Source organism: Benincasa hispida, chromosome 8, assembly GCF_027475165.1.
Source record: "Benincasa hispida cultivar pf3 chromosome 8, pf3_genome.v1.1, whole genome shotgun sequence".
In the NCBI taxonomy this organism is placed as follows: Eukaryota; Viridiplantae; Streptophyta; class Magnoliopsida; order Cucurbitales; family Cucurbitaceae; genus Benincasa; species Benincasa hispida.
Window position 1 is genome coordinate 8,777,501 of NC_143485.1, and position 12,869 is coordinate 8,790,369.

Below are 12,869 nucleotides of genomic sequence, written 5' to 3' on the forward strand. Positions count from 1 at the left end.
TGTTGTTTGTTTTCGCAATAAAGAGAATAGGTTGAAATCTAAAGCTAATATAATTTTCAATCTTGTTTTATATTAAAAACTAACTAAAATAATTAAATTTCCATAAGTTTGGTAGGATTTAATGTATATCACTTATTTAATGCCTTGAATTAATAAACCACGTTTAAGAGTCCATATTTGTTTTTAAAAAACCTGTTATTATTTTTTAAAATTCGCCGAAAATTCAACTGTGGGAAATATGAAAAACCATGGGTAAGAAGTTGTGAGAAAATAAATACAATTTTAAAAAGCTAAAAACTAAAATTCAAATGATTAATTGGGACCTTAATGTTCTATTAATGCTTGTTTTCCATTCATGCAATTACTTGCTTAATATTTTTAATCTAATGGTCATGTGATGGATTAAATGTTGTTGTTTCTAAATCTTATGCTCGAAATAAGTAATGTTGAAAATCTCACATTGATAAAAATTAAAGGATCTTGAATTCCTTATAAATGAGTTATTTCTCTCATTACCCGTCGGTTTTGAGATGAAACTTCATACTATTATATATATGGTATAAAAGGCCATAAAGTCCAAACATGTATTCGGTCCAATAAAAATAAATTGGAATCCAATCAATAATGGTGAACCCAAAAGATGCACCATCTTAAAGGACATATTGAGAACCTGGCGTTAGAAAAATCAAATGATTTATCGTTTGATTGCACGACTAAAGTAATTCTAATATAGAGATATATGTTTAAGATTTTTGCATTGTGAAGTTGTTTAAAAGATTAATTAGACTTAATTGATAGTCTTGCATATCAATGAAAACTATGGTATAAATATTGATTTCTTGATTTGCTTGAGATTTAATTGTGCTTGAAAGAAGGTTATGATAAGGTAGAATTATTGATATTAGTCATCCGAATTTAGTTTAATTAAATCAACTCCATCTAAATTCTTCTCTCGTTTGTTAATGTTTTCCCAGTTATTTCAATTCCACCAAATTTCTTTTTCGAAATAAAATAAAACAAGTCTAAATCAAACGACGACGTTTGTAATTCTTTACCCATATTATATTATTAAAATGTGACTCCGACACTCGAGATTAGACATTTTTACGTTCATAAAAAGTATAGAGATCACTAAATCGCTAAAAACTAAAGTTCATATGTCAAAATTGTTACAGGAATAAAAGCTCACAAACAAAAAAAAATTATATTTGACCTCAATTTTCGTGGGAGAAAATTATTAGTAATTGAGGTAACTAGCTATTAAATTGTGTAATGAATATGTAAGTTAGTCATCAACACAAGCTAACACAAGCATAGTTTAAAAGTGAAAACAAAACTGTGTACTCTACAATTCTTGCTTCAACAGTTGATATCTAAATTTGGTAGTAAGAACGATTATCCTGGAAAACAATAAGATCTAACACCAGTGTGGTGCTTAGGTACTAACACTCTGATGATAAAGTCAGTAACAAATCTAAAGAGCCTACCATAATAGAGAACTCATAGCATTTCTAACACACCTCAAATGTGACGTGTCATTAAAAAATTAATCAGACCATTAATAATTTAACTAATACCATTACGAATCATAGAATCCAAACACATGTAAATTGGTTAAAAAAAATTAAACATTTTTAGGTATAAATTTTCCTCATCCACAAAGATATGAAATGGTCGGATCGATCTTCACAAGATTTACGGTCATTTTTCATTATAAAGTTGATCTTCATGATGTTTATTACCTTTTCATAAACACTCTTAGAATTGTCCATTAGATAATCTCCACAAGCCTAACTACTTAGCCACACATTTTTCACCTATAACATCAACTATATTGTTGTTACAACCTTATAAAAAGAGTGATAAAATCAAAGTAATTATTAAAAAATTTCACTAACTATAGATCAACATTGAACTTAAAGAAAGAATATAAGAAAATATTATTGTTGTTCGATGAAAGAGAAATGTGTGATAGTGATAGTGATTGTGATAGTGATAGTGATTGGATAATAATCTCAGGGGATCCTATTCCTACATGAAGCATCGGAGGAAGTGTAATTAAATTAAAATTTAAAAAAAGAAATTGAAAAATTAGAAGGGGAACTGGAGATTACGTCACCTGCAAAACCCCTCTCGTACTGTTTGGCATCAGAGAAAACCTAAAGCAAATAAAGAGAGGGTTTTGATTCAATGTGGACCGTCAGATCTTTTGCTTCCAAACACCTCCCTATTCCCTATTTCCCATACACTAACACAAACCACTTTTTCTCCCTTAAATTTCGTAAATCTTTTGTAAACAGAGAAAAAAATGACCATTTTTTTTTTCAAAAAATATAGATATCAAGATAAATATTTCAAAAGTATACGAGCATCTGTGTCGTTAGAATGAAAAATGGTATAATAATGGATTTTTATTGATGAATTAATTATAATAAACTTCAATCATAAATGTAAAATTAGATTATTTTTTAATACATCTACTTAACCAATTTGATTATCATTTATGCGGGTTACATAATCATTTTCCAACAAAAAATTAGATTTTTTTTAATCTATACATTAGCAAAAACCATCTAAAATTTTGGATTTTTTTTTTTTATCAATACTTTATATATTCAAATATTTGGATTTTTTTTTGTCGATAATAAATAACATCCCTGTTTTTTTTTTATTATACATTTATCAAAAAATAACATCCCAAATTTTTAGACTTTTTTATAACGATGGCTTTATTGAGTATATAATACTACAAAATCTTATATTTTTTGGATTTATTTTATCAATACGGTTATCGAACAAATACCACCCAAAATTTTGGATTTTTTTTATCGAGCAAATAACATCCAAAAATTTTATTTTTTAGAATTTTTGTATCATATGTTATCGGTAAATAACACCCTAAAGTTTTTTATCGATGCTGTTAGAGATAAAACCATGTTACGATGAATATAATTGGTTAAATCGTTCAAAAATATTTTAAAAATACGGTGGGCCCTAAGTAATTTTCAAAGGTAATCTGGTTGATCACCTTTAAGTCTTCCGTCATACTACAAATTTGATTACTGATTTTATGATAGGACTCATATTTATTACGATTACACAATACTAATAAACAACAACAAAAAAAAACGTAATCAAATAGGACCCACTTTTTAAGTTACAATTGATGAATTACATTACCAGTGTCGTGAATGTGGCCTAAATTCATCAAAAGTTATAACTTATAAGTACTATGACTAAAGTACTATTTTTAAATCAGGTAATAATTTAAATTTCACTCGGTAACTATTTAATTTTTTTATAAATAAATAAATAAACAACTATTCGACCTCTAATTTTTGAGCTACTTTATACTAATATTTTAAAAAATCAAGCTAATTTTTTAAAACTATAAATAATAATTTTTAACTTTTTTTTTTTGAAATTTAGTTAAAATTTCAACCGATAAGAAATTGAGAGAAAAAAATACTCAATGTTCAAAAATCAAAATGTTCGTAAATGGAGCCTTAATTTTTGAACTCTTTTTTTTTTTGTAAGATGTAATCTGTATACTTATTTTTGTAATAATTTAGTACACATACATTAAAATTTGTAGCAATTTAATTTTTATACATGATGAAATAATGTTAAGATTTAATGGACCCATTTCTATCTACATCTCAAGCTACATTTGTTTCCAGTGTGGCGGAATCGACAGGGGTATTCGGGATTCGATTGGACGCTTTAATTGGTGGTAGTTTTAACCTCTCCTTTCCCGTTGGCCGGTAAAAATATTAGAAACTAAGGCCATTGTTGAGGGTTTAGATAAGAGAGACGTGGAATGACCAAAATCCCTAGTCCAACTCTTTAGAAGTATTGATCTCTTGAATTGTAATTTTTTTTTTTTTTTTTTTTTTTTTTTTTGAGGACAAGGCTTTGTCTTTAGCATAAGATTGTTCATTTTGTAATACCTAGAGAGGAAAATAAAATTGTCTATAATCTAGTAGTTTTGGCTTTCTCTTTAAGCTTTACGTAGTTTTAGAAAGAGAAATTTCCTCCCGACATTGTTTCTCTCATTCTTGAAAGAGCCTAGGACTTTGGTGGTTAGTTGTTAGTTTTCGGGTTATATAATATTGGTTAAAAAGATCATCTTTATTTGCATTAAATAAACTCAACTATATCTCAAATTTCATTTACACTTTTGGGAGCTGTTTTAGTTTTATCCATGTTCTTAGATTACTTTTTTTTTTTTTTTGGATGGGGTTGATTGTGACATCAATGTTTGGGAAGTTACATGCTTTAAGATGTTTTTAGTAGCTAGATTTATGTTATATAATGTCATCTTGATTATAACACAAAATATATTACATTTTCTTGAATGAAAGTTGCACATTTTTTCCTCTAAAGGCACGAGCTTATAATATATTTATATCTCTCTCTATATATATACACTTTAGTGATTAGATTTTTCACGCTAAAATCATTTGAAGAAACTTTGATTAAGGTGTCTCGTGGAGTGATTTATATTATGAGTTTTGTCCATCTTCATAATAATTAAATTTGTTTCTATCTTCCTTAACGGGATGATTCAACATGATTTTGAAATTTTAGTTTTATCGTGTTATAGGAGTTCTAATTCATAAAAAGGTATATATATGTGTGTGTTCTAAAGGCTTTCTTCTCATAAGTATATATAAGAACTTAAGCTATGATCATGGTATTAAAGTACATGGAAATCTCTCCTAAAATAAGGTGTTGTTCAACAACATACCAAGAACAAGTTAGTATAAGTATGTTACTCTCGAGAGAGCAAACTATGACAAGAGTGAAAGTGTAACATCGACACACATGCACAATGAGATAAATTCTAAAATTTCACTTCGAATAAAAGATTATAAAAATTAAGGTAGATTTAAACATTAATCACACGAGTTATTATTACTATTTTCATATATGCTTTTGGAAATTTATTGCATTTCTTTTCATGTTAGAATTTGACTGACAGAAACAAATGCATATGGTGACATTTGAAAAGTATATAAATGCCAAGAAAATACAAAAATGTCTTTATTAAGATGAAAAAAAAACTATACTTTATTTCAACTATTTTAAACCAAGATTGTAATAGTTGAAGAAAGTACATGGAGGGTCAATCCAAGGGTCAAGGACGAAGTGTACATAAAATCATGCCAATTGGATAAAATAAATAAATAAATAAAAGGAGAAAGTGGTCCCACCAAAGCGTTAATCAGAGACCGTCAGATATAGATCAGAGGGCTGATGAGAAGCGTGAAAAAAATAAGGGGCATAGACATTTGAACCAAGCTGTGGGTGACAGTCCAATCAGAGTCGGGAGGCGCTATGTAATTTTGGGGCTGTCACGGTTCTCTGTCCTACCTGGGTGACCCACGTGGTCTTGGGATTCTTCTTACTTCCACCAGACGCCCACCAAAAAGGGAAAAATAAAAAGAAGAAAAAGCAATTTTTTTAAATTATTTTTTTGGGGTAAATCATAAGGGACACGTGGCGAGCATCTGATGTAGCAGTTTTAATCGTCCCCCACATTCGCGTAGCACCTGCAAATGTAACCACTTCATCAAAGACAAAATGGAAGTTTGCTTCTCAAAACTTTTTCTTTAATTCCTCGTTGACCACTAATTTTAAAATCGCCGGATCTTTTTAATTAAATACTATTATTGTTATTTATTTATTTTTGATAAAAATACCATTTTGATTCTAGATTTTTTTTTTTTAATTTTTATTTATTCCTTAGATTTCAAAGTGTTATACATTTCAACTATAGTTATAATAGCTGAAATGTAATTTACCAATGGTAATATAAATAGTGAGAGCTAGTTGATTACTTTTTTGGTTGTTTACCTAATTTTCTTAATTGTAATGAGATGTGAGATCTGTTTTGAAATTTGTAATCAAATCGTGTAATTTGATTGAAGAATAAAAAGTGTTTCATCTAATTATAGTTTAAAATTATGTAGGACCCATTATTTTTACCATTAGTATTATCATTATCATTACAGATATTGTTATCGTAAACAATTATAAATTTGTTACATTTATTGTTATATTTATCGTTATCTTTACTACCGTTACCTTTAGGGTCAAACGGTAACGATAACAGTAAAATGTGATAGATTTATAATTATGGGTAAACGCAATAAAAGACAATCTAATCGCATTTGTGGTTCAAACCTATTATGATTAATCCATCAATGAAATCTCATTTCAATCACACCAATTTTCATTATGGTTTGTTAAATGTGGCCTTAGTCCTTAAGTTTTGAATATGGTTTCAACTTGGTTATTAGGTTCCAATATGCTACGGTTTTACTTTTGACATTTACCTTTTGTTTCAATTTGACCTTTTATATTTCAATATTTACACTTTTAATCTCAATTTTTTTCAATAAATACCCTCTATCTTTAGAGTTAATTTATGTTTATAAATTAAAATTTATTAAAAGAATTATAATTAATTAAATCTCATTATTTTTATCACTTTTAAAATTAAATTAACTAAGTTTCACTGTTTTTATCAAATTTTTCAATAAATACCCTTCTTCTTCTTCACTAATACTTTTTTTTCTTTTCCTGATGATTCCTCATATAACTGTGTCATATCATCATTTAACTCACATTCTAAGGACTACGGTAATTTTAAAATGTAAAAGTTATGGATTAAATATATACATATTATTAACTCTTAGCATAGCTTTGGTTTAAGAACCCATATCATTTTTTTTTTAAATGTTCGAAATTTGAATCCTCACTCCTGATTAATAATAATAATAAAAAATCTTCACTCCTGACATAGTTGAACGAAAAAAAGTTACACTAGATAGTTTATAATTTAATTGAAATTCTACCTCTCATTTTTTAAGTTAGTAACGGTTAAATTTTTAATTATTGATGGAAACAAAAAGAAAGGTGAAAAAAATAAAACATATGAATTAAAAACTTCTATAATCAGTTCAATTATCAGTATCTGTTAAATCATAAATCTTATATTTGTGAAGTGGGAGAGATTATTCTAAAGTTCATTAGATTGCTTAATGTATATTTGAATGTGGAATATGAAAGTTAAGCAAGCTTATATGTAATTGCAAATGAGTGAAGAATATAGAAGAGGAAGATGGAGAATAGAGATGGGAGGGATTGTGGAAACATGGAAATGAGATAAGAAAAAACAATGTATGACTCTAGAGGGAGAGAGAGGAAGTAGAATAAAATTGGAAATTTGAATAATAATAAATAAATAAATAAAAAGGCCAATCTAAATGGGATTTGGTTGTCTGATTTTTGTTGATATAAATGCAAGGCAGCTACCTACTTGACAAACCCCCCAACCCCTCCAAATGTCCTCTTCCTCTCCACCTAAAATTATTCAATTTTAGAGTCTACCACATTCACACAAATCTTTTTTTTTTTTTCTTTTTTCTTTTTTCTTTTTTGGGTGCACAAACTTCTTTCATTGAGATATCAATCTGACCCACCAATAAAATAAAATAATATTAAGTTGTATGATTAAAAAGGGAGGAAAAAAAAAAGCAACATTTTTTATTGCCAATTTTATCTTAACAAATTATTGATTGAATGATCACTGGCCATGGTTAGTATGGTTTAATATTTTATTCAAGACGGTCGTTGAGTTATGTCAAGTTGATTTAATTAGTTTTAACTAGTCGTCGTTTCCATCACATTTGTGTTTGTAGTTCTAAACTATTCTTATTTTCTTTTAATTATTTATTCATTTTTTGGGTTGTTTCGACATTTCAATTAGTTTTTGGAGTTGTTTTCAAATAAAGAAAAATAAGTCAATTTATTTATAAATATAGCAAAATGTCACTGTCTGATAAACTGAGTGATAGAAGTCTATCGCCGTCGAAGATAACAACATTCTGCTATACTTGAAAATATTTTCAGCTTTTTTACTATTTAAATCTATTACGTTAAGTTTTTGGGTGGTTTATGAATTGATTTGAACCATTTTAAACTTAATTTTTAAGGTGATGTTACTTTTAAGATCAAATACGATGAGATTACAATTTTGAAGTAGACATTGATTTCACTAAGTAGAATATTAGATATTTTCCCTTGAAAATTTTAAAGATAAAAATAAAGTACTTTCCTTTGCCATTCAATCTAAGCCACGTGTGTTCTATAGGGTTTGCAGTTTAACTCATGGTTTTAGCCCAAAAAAAAAAATCTCATTAAATTAGTTTATATTTCATTTATGTAATTTTTAGAGAGATGTTTATCAGATAGGAATTGAGTTAATAGACATTTGGAACTAATAATTTAATTAATTATTTAATCCATTTATATAATGTTTAAACTTAGCGACAACTTAATTATATATAATTCAATTGGTTAAATCATATTTATTATTAACTTAAAAGATTATAGAGTTTCAAATTTTTTTTACCCTAATATGTTTTCAAATAATAATAACAATAATAATAATGTAAACTTGGATTTAGGTTGTTGTTTGAGTCATATCTCAGTATTATATTTTAAAAGAATTATGTTTTAAGGAATCGAAACAATGACCTATTGGCCAAAAGAAAATGGTTGAAGAACATAAGGTTATATCATATTTATATATAATTTTCTTTTTCCTTTAAAATAAATAAACCACAGTATACATTTATTCAATCTCCAATCCTTTTCAGAAAATTGTAACTCTATTAGTTTTTTCGATATATGGGTGGCCTAAATAAAAACAAGAAGATATCTTTCTAACAAATATTTTTAGAAATGCCGTTGGAAAATAATTTTATTTTCAAAAAATAATTTTGTTTCCCTGATAATTTTATGGTTATAAATTTATATAATACCATTTTATTTCTCATATTTTAGTTTTGTTTTAGGTTATGTACACCAAATGTCTAATTTTAATACTGTACTTTAAAAAATCTTAATTTTAGATTTTCAAAGTTATTTTTTAAAATCAAAATTGGATAAATAATAAAGATTATTTTTTTAAAAATATATATAATATGTGAATACTTTTGTAAAATTATAGTGGAATTGGTAATAGAAAATAAAAAAAAAAACTTTGAAAAAATCAACAAAATGAATTAACAAGGATTAAATTTATGGCTTATAAAAATCCACAACCAAAATTTAGATACTTAAAATGAAGATGGATGGAATGGTTACCTTTACTGCCACGAAAAACCTAATAAATCAATGGTAATATGAAAAATGGATCCCATTAAATTATGTTTGGTATTGTTTACTTGTATTCTATATCCATACTAATACATGGTGCCAACCTCCAAATCTATAATAATAATAAGTAATCTGATTAATGAATAGAACATACTCAATCCAATTGCATCTAGAAATTATATCATATCGTTACTATTATTGTCACAATTACCATTATTACTAATGTTTTAGATTAAAATTTATAAATTTTGATACTTTTACTATTATCATTATCATTGTCGTTTGATTCTTAAAAGTAATAAAAACAATAAATGTGAGAAAATTCATAATTTTAAGTAAAAATGAAAAAAAAAATAATTCAATTACATTTATAATTTATTCTCATTATAATTGATCAATGAATGAAATTTTATTACGATTACACCAATTTTCATGGTTAACCTGATCCGACTTTTTAGAATCAAAATAATATCTTAACTTAATTTTATTTATATATTTATTTTCAGTAATTTAAATGAGATAGTGAGATTTCTTTTTAAAAAAATTAGAAAGGGTAGGAGAGATGTAAGTGAAAATTAATTTAAAATTGGTAATGATGAAAATAGAAAGCAAAGAGCAAAAAGAACAATCAAGGATGACGAAAGCCCTGGAAAGATGACGTAAAGACATCACGTCACTACAGAACTCGACCTATATCCACACCCTATATTCACTCCTACCCCTCTCTCTCTCTCTCTCTCCTACCCTTATTTATGGACGTCCCTATTACTTTCTATTTACCCCTTTCTTTTCCCTTTTATTACCTAACTGCCACATCTTTTTTCCTTTTCTACCCATTGACTAAAATACCCCTTAAGAAAACATGTGCATTTTTTAAAAATTTTAAATTTGTGAATATTAATTGAGGTAAAGATTCAGTTGTCTGCGGAAGAGATATGTAAACGTTTTAAAAATGAAAAATTATTTTAAATGACAAAAATGTAACAAATAGTATTCTATAACCATCTATCCCAAATATATAGTACAATTTTGCTATATTTATAAATATTTAGATTAATTTTCCTATTGATGATGAACTAAGTTGTGTATATCTACTATAATTTTGTAATAGATTTAATGATCTCGTTTACTATTTTTATGAAATTAAAAATATAATTTCCCGTTTATGTTAATCTTTTAAATGTTATCTAATTTTCTTCTTTTTTTAAAAAAAAATTATAAAATGTTTGAATTATAATTACATTGGTGAAAATAACATTTTTAGTCGCGTAAAAAATAAAAAGAGTACACAATTAATGGATTGGTATGATATCGTATCAACTTTTTAAAAATAATTGAACTAAAAACACAACTTCAAAAAATTTATAAAGAAATATGTTTAGTAATTTTTTCTTGAGCGGCTTCTAAGTTCTATCTGTAATAAGGATAATAAAATATCAAAATGACACTTGAACTCTTTCATGGACAAAGGTAAAACTTTATTTAAAAAATTTGACCATTATATAGCGTTTATAGTAGCTTTTATATAGGGTAGATTTGAATGTTTGAGAGAATATAATGTAGTAAAATCGAGATATACTCTTCTAAGTAACAAATAAATACAAGCTTTTAAGAGACAACATTCGAGAATTTTTCTTATATCTAAACATATAGTTTGTTTTGTTAAATAAATCAAGCATAATTTCTTTCCTTTATCATTTTTCTTTCTCATAAATTTATTTCGAACTAATTAGGATGTGATTAATGGTGCCCTTCAAGAGTCGATATATATTGAATTTTCCACAATTAAAGTAATTTTGAAAATTAGTCCAAAATGTTCGGGTTTTTTAAGCACACCTAACTAACAAACAATATGGTCATCTTAAAAAGTTTTTTTAATTATTATTTTTCTATTAATTTCAAATATAGTATGGAAAAAAAATAAGAGCAATACAACATTTAGTTGCATCCAAAGATAAATGCATCTCACCTTTATAATACACGTATAAAACGAATCAAAATATTTTAAAAAGAAATATAAAAAATTTATCATATGATAAGTAGAAGTATTGATGTAATTTAATTGAATTATTTGGCTGAATGCTACATGATTGAATAATTTGATGAGATGTACAAAAGTAAAAAAAAATAATCCGAGCTCGTAAAAATCTAAAATTTGTGACACGTAGAAAGAAATATTATATACGGAGTTCGGATGTGGATTTTCTTGGCTTTGGTTTTTACTTTCTGAAAAGAAGAATAAAATAGATGAATGAAAATTTGATGGAGGGAAGAGAAGCGTGAGGGGAATTGGAGAAAGACGAATCGGGAAGTGACACGTAAGTGAAAGTGATGGGACATGGGTAACAGTTAGTGTAGGTTAGCATAGATACTCAAAATGGGAATAGCCAAAGGGCAAGTAATCACCAAACATGGCATAGAGGGAAATTTAAAAGTATGGATTGAAAGAGAAAATTGATTGGAAAAATAACAAAAACAGTGTAACCCAATCACTTGACTCTTCATGTGTTTGAAGAAACCAAATAAAGAAAAGAAACGAAAAATAAAATAAAATAAAAGACAAACTTGAAGTAGGGACCTCCTTTTGAATTGCATTACCCTTCATTTGTGGGTCACTTGTTAAGTGGGACATGATAAAAAGTTTGTGATGTTAGAAAATTATGAGGTCCTACCTCATCCAATAACCATCCTTACATTTCAAGAAGACTTAACAAGTTTATGTATGCAATAATTAAAATATTCATCCACAAGTCTAGAAATACCTAAATTTATCAGTCCAAACATAATTTAGTGATCACAAAAATTAATGACTATCTATCATGTCGATGGTTTGATCTCTCTCCCTACAACGATATATATGTGTGTGTATGTATGTATATATGTATATGTATGTACTTCATTCTAGATTTTTTTCCTTTTTAGTTCATTGACATAGGAGGTTGGGAGGATTTGAACCTCTTCCAATCTCTTGATGGAACTATATACCTAAACTTTTTTTTTAGACAAAGGAACACAATATCAAAGACGGCCTACTGTTGATTCAAGAACAAAATGACTATCATGCCTATAACAAGAAACCAATCAAGTTAAAAAATGTTTGAACCAGTTGAGCTATATGCTTAAGTGTGAATATTTTGAATATAAATTATATAAATATAGTCGAAACTTTAGAATTATCATAAATTTGTCACATGTAGGAAAATAAATACGAACAATTATATTTATAACCCTTCTTTTTAAATAAGAATGTGAAAAGAGCTTATTTATTAATTGAACTATTAGTATAAGTTTGCTTAATTAATTTATCGATATTTTAATCTTAGACGTAGGATGTATTCATGAAACAAAACCAAAATTGTTCGAAGATAATTGAGATACATGGATCCATAGTATAAATTTAGATATAAAAATATCAAATAATGGTGTGAAGAGAAAGATAACTAACTAGGTTTTGCATTTTTCAATTGTATCATAGTTTATGTACGAACTTTAAAGTTAGAGGTTCGATTCCCCATCCATATAAAAAAAACAACTAAATAGGTTTAAGATGCTCTCAACTATGCAACTCAATTTTAGAGTTATGAGTTTCATTGTTCGACCAGAAACATGAGATTAATTAAAGGTCTATATTATATTAGGAACCATAACTTTAATTAAAGAATGTTAGCCCTAGAATTGTATATATCTTCATTTTTGTA